The sequence below is a fragment of the Ailuropoda melanoleuca genome, chromosome 5 (assembly GCF_002007445.2).
Source record: "Ailuropoda melanoleuca isolate Jingjing chromosome 5, ASM200744v2, whole genome shotgun sequence".
Taxonomy (NCBI): Eukaryota; Metazoa; Chordata; class Mammalia; order Carnivora; family Ursidae; genus Ailuropoda; species Ailuropoda melanoleuca.
In genome coordinates this window covers 26,755,928-26,761,506 of record NC_048222.1, presented here as the reverse complement: position 1 = coordinate 26,761,506, position 5,579 = coordinate 26,755,928, and positions in this window count along the sequence as shown.

Below are 5,579 nucleotides of genomic sequence, written 5' to 3'. Positions count from 1 at the left end.
GACAGAGATAGAGACAGCCAGCGAGAGAGGGAACACAAGCAGGGGGAGTGGGAGAGGAAGAAGCAGGCTCACAGCAGAGGAGCCTGATGCGGCGCTCGATCCCATTATGCCGGGATCACGCCCTGAGCCGAAGGCAGACCGCTGTGCCACCCAGGCGCCCCTGACAATAGCTTTTTAACAAGTGCTTCAGGTGCTTCTGATATGTGGTCAAGTGTGAGAGCCATTGCCCTAAAGCAAAGGAGCCTGCTGAGCCTGTGAGGCTTGCTGAACCCACGCTGAAGGTGTCAGCGTAGTTTAAACATGGGTTAGTGGGTGATAGGGCTGGTCAGCCTTGGAGGAAGAAGAAAAGGAGGAGTCACGGAGGCCAGAGGTGTTAGTGTCCAGCCAAGCAGTCAGGGTGACAACGCTGAGCTGGCTCAAGAAATGACCCTCTAGGAGAACCCCATGAGATTAGAATCCCTATGGAGCCCGCACAGTGTTGCTAAGGGCCCTTGTTATGATTCCATGCCCTCGGGGAGCACTGCTGCTTAGAATTAGGCCCCGCGGAGTGTGCTTATGGGGAAAGCACACACGGGCCAGAAAACTTGGTGTCTGTGTCTTGTTCGCCCCTCCACTTTCCCTCTCCCACTCTGCTCTCTGCCGCAGGAGGCTAACCTGTACAGAGCGCATCAAGGGCACCTCTGGCTTCCGGCTGGTTTTGGCTGTTGGAGAGCCTGCAGGAAAACAGCAGGAGGGAGGGCATTAAGCTGCGGGTGTTCGTTCCTCTGGCTCCCTTCCCATGAGGTCACCTCAGGCTGGCCGAAACCTGCACTTGGAGGCCTCTCTGCAGGCGACCTGCACTGCAAAGTTCTATCTTTTTCCTGGTTTCAGTAGCCCAGGAGATAGATGTNCCTGCACTGCAAAGTTCTATCTTTTTCCTGGTTTCAGTAGCCCAGGAGATAGATGTCAGGGGGTCCATGAACTTGGAAAGGAAAAAATGTACATCCTTTCTCATATTCAGCATTACATGTGTTTTTTGTAAAAAAAACACATCACAGTTTAAAGTTCTTTTTTTTTTTTTAGGTTTATTTATTTAAGTGATCTCTGCACCCAACGTGTGGCTGGAACTCTCCGCCCTGCGACCAAAAGTTGCATGCTCTTCCAACTAAGCCAGCCAGGGGGCCCCCCAGTTTAAAGTTCTTGTTCAAGCCAAGCAATAATATAGTTCGCACTGATGTGTCTTTATTTATTAAAATCTAACTTCTACACGTCTGTGTTTCAAGTGAACTCTACCCCCAACGTGGCGGGGCTCAAATTCATGGCCCCGAGATCAAGAATCAAATGCTCTACTGAGCAGGCACCCTAACTATATCACTAATGAAGTTATTTTTCCATTATTGTAAATAATACTGTCCATTTGAGTACAGAAAGCTTTATCCACTTCTATAATTTTTTTAAAGTAAACGCTAGCACAAACAGGGGGAGCTGCAGAGGGAGAGGGAGAAGCAGGCTCCCCATGGAGCAGGGAGCCTGACTCAGGGCTTAATCCCAGGACCCTGGGATCATGACCTGAGCTGAAGGCAGATGCTTAACCAACTGAGTCACCCAAGCACCCCTTGCCTGTATTTTAAATGTCTTGTCTTTTATATAATGTGGTAATAAAGTACATGATTTATTCTATTGCAACTTTTTTGGGAAGTTTAGTTAGTTAGTTATTTTTAGTAATCTCTAACCCAACGTGGGTCTCAAACTCACAACCCTGAGATGAAGAGTCGCGTGCTCTTCTAACTGAGCCAGCCAGGTGCCCTCTCTTACAACTTTTTATTACTATTTTGGTAACTGGAATTCAGTGCGATTGGTTTACTTTGTTATATATATTTTTTATTTTATGCTTTACTAGAATGCCAAAGACATCTGTGATACAAAATGAGTAAGAATCCCTGCTGTAAGCTTTTTCTCCCGTCATTTCTTCGGACCTGGGGTGGCAATATCCCTTGGGATTCCCCTATACTCCACTCACCTTTGTAAATAAACAGCTCCTCAAGTTAGCCTAATTAAAAAAAAATTTTTTTTAAAGATTTTCTTTATTTATTTGAGAGGAAGAGAGAGAGAGAACGAGCATGGGGGGGAAGGGCAGAGGGAGAAGCAGACTCCCCGTTGAGCAGGGAGCCCCATGCGGGCTCAATCCTGGGATTCCAGGATCATTACCTGAGCCGAAGGCAGATGCCCAATAGACTGAGCCCCCCAGGTGCCCTCAAATTAGCCTAATTTGAGGGTGCTGTTTCCTGTTGGGGCTCAGACTGATACAGTGTGCATACGTGTGTGTATATAAGTGAGTGCGGGGGGCTGGGAAGAAATGGATTTCTGAAGCTTTATGTCTCACTGTAAATGGGCAAAAGGGCTTCCTGGTGTATGCGTGCACCAGACTCGGGGGCTTGGTTAACAAGATGCTCTCCCTGAAGCAAGGCGGAGAAGCACTGGCCTTATTGAAAGACTTTTCTTTTGTAGGATGTCTTTTTAGGCGCCTGGGTGTCTCAGTCAGTTAAGTGTCTGCCTTTGGCTCAGGTCATGATCCCAGAGTCCTGGGATTGTGTCCCGAATTGGGTTCCTTGCTCAGTGGGAAGCCTGCTTAAGCTCCTCCAGCTTGTGCGTGCGCTCTCTCTTCCGACAAATAAATAAATAAAATCTTTAAAATAAATAAATACATAAAATCTTAAAAAAACAGCAACATGTCTTCTTGTAGGGCTTTGAGGGGAGCATAGCTGCAGTTTACTCCTAAATTCCACCTCTTGTCTCCTGGAAACCATATCCAGCAATAAGGAGATTGGTCACACACACACACACACACACACACACACACAGAGGCATGCACGCTACATTTTCACTGACGCTAGGAGACACAGCATACCTACAGACTCCCAGTTCAGTGTTTGTGTGCCCAGATTCCACATCAGACAGTCCCCAGCAGTGCCTCAGGGGACGATCAGGGAGAGAGGGAGGGTCCAAGTGTCAGCTCTGAAAAAAGCAAATATTCCGGGGCGCCTGGGTGGGTCCGTCCTTAAGGGTCTGCCTTTGGCTGCAGAGGTCATAATCCCAGGATCCTGGGATCGAGCCCCACATCGGGCTCCCTGCTCAGCGGAAAGTCTGCTTCTCCCTCTCCCACTCCCCCTGCTTGTGTTCCCTCTCTCGCTGTCTCTCTGTCAAATAAATAAATAAAATCTTAAAAAAAAAAAAAAAAAGCAAATATTCCCTCCTGGGAGGAAAGGCCTCAGGCCCAGAAGGAGAAGCTGAGCTCAGGGCTGACCAAATGCATTCACGGACTGGTACAGGTGGAGAGAATGTTTTGAAGTGCCCAAAAGGACCCAGAGGTGGCACGTCTCAGAAAGTCCCAGCAAGGGGCGCCTGGGCGGCTCAGTCAGTTAAGCGTTTGTCTTGGGCTTAGGTCATGATTCCAGGACCCTGGGATCGAGTCCCACATTGGGCTCCCTGCTCAGCGGGGAGTCTGCATCTCCCTTTGCCTCTGCTGCTCCCTGTGCTCATGTTTTCTCTCTCGCTCACTCTCTCTCCCAAAGAAATAAACAAAATCTTAAAAAAAAAAAAAAAAAAAAAGACGCCTGGCTGGCTCAGTTGGTAGAGCATGCCCCATGTTTGTTAGAGTTTACTTAAAAAAAGAAAAAGAAATGAACAGAGATTCTGTTTGATTAACTCTGAGAAAAAAGGTAAAAAAAGAGCAACACAAAATCTTGCCATTTGCAATGACGTGGATGGAGCTAGAGGGAATTATGCTAAAGGAAATAAGTATTATGCTAAGAGAAAGACAAATACCATATGATTTCACTCATATGTGGAATTTAAGAAAAAAAACAGATGAACGTAGGGGAAGGGAAGGAAAAATAAAAAAAGATAAAAACAGAGAGGGAGACAAACCATAAGAGACTCTTAACTATAGGGAACAAACAGGGTTGCTGGAGGGCAGGTGGGTGAGGGGTTTGGGTAACTGGGTGATGGGCATTAAGGAGGGCACGTGATACAATGAGCACTGGGTGTTATGTACAACTGATGAATCACTAAATTCAACCTCTGAAACTAATAATACACTGTATGTTAACTAAATTGAATTTAAATTAAAAAAAAAAAGAGCAATCCAATTTACTGACAGATGATAACACACCAGAAATACACTGCCAAAAGCTGATGGAAATGGTAGCTCAAAATTCCATCATGAATTGAAAAGCAACAAAACTTGATATAGCCTTTTAGCAGCGAAGGAGGGACATATATCAGAAATGCAAGTACTCAGTGAACAGATGGTGGATCACAAGAGGGTATGAATGGGAACAAGAGAAAAGCTATAGAAGAAAAATACAAAACTATTTCAAAAATGAACACTAAATTTCATGGGAGAATAAAGACACACATTCGTAATTTTTAAAGTCATAAATGACTGTTGTGAAATATTTTTCTCTCTCTCTCTTTTTTTTTTTTTTAAGATTCTATTTATTTATTTGACAGAGATAGAGACAGCCAGCGAGAGAGGGAACACAAGCAGGGGGAGTGGGAGAGGAAGAAACAGGCTCATAGCAGAAGAGCCTGATGTGGGGCTCGAACCCATAATGCCGGGATCACGCCCTGAGCCGAAGGCAGATGCTTAACCGCTGTGCCACCCAGGCGCCCCTCTCTCTCTTTTTAAAAAAGATTTGATTTATTTATTTGCAAGAGAGAGAGGGTGTGAGCAAGGGGGAGGGGCAGAGACAGAGGGAGACGCGGACTCCCCGCTGAGCAGGAAGCCTGATGAAGGATTCCATCCCAGGATTCTGGGATCATGACATGAGATGAAGGCAGACGCTTAACCATCTGAACCATCCAAGCACCCCTGTTTATATTTTTATTAAGGTCTTTTTTTTCTCACATCTGTGTTCATGAGTGAAATTGTTTCATAATTTTTACTTTCTCAGATTGCCCTTACCTGCCTTTTGTATCGAGATTATGTTAATCTCATGAGATGAGTTGAGAAACTTTTCTGTTTCTTTTTTTTTTTTTTTTTTAAAGATTTTCTTTATTTATTTGACAGAGATAGAGACAGCCAGCGAGAGAGGGAACACAAGCAGGGGGAGTGGGAGAGGAAGAAGCAGGCTCACAGCAGAGGAGCCTGATGTGGGGCTCGATCCCATAACGCCAGGATCACGCCCTGAGCCGAAGGCAGACGCTTAACCGCTGTGCCACCCAGGCGCCCCAAGAAACTTTTCTGTTTCTTGATCACTAGAACAATCTTTATATGATTGGAATGATCTGTCTTGAAGGTTTCATAACTACCTGGGCTTAGTGATTTTTTTTTGATGGCTAAATTTTTTTCTAAGTTTATTTATTTATTTAAGTAATATCTATGCCTGATGTGGAGCTCGAACTCATGACCCTGAGATCAAGAATCACATGCTCTTCCAACTGAGCCAGCCAGGCACCCCATTGATGGCTAAATTTTAAACAACCTATTGAATTTCTTTTTTTTTTTTTTAAAGATTTTATTTATTTATTTGACAGAGATAGAGACAGCCAGCGAGAGAGGGAACACAAGCAGGGGGAGTGGGAGAGGAAGAAGCAGG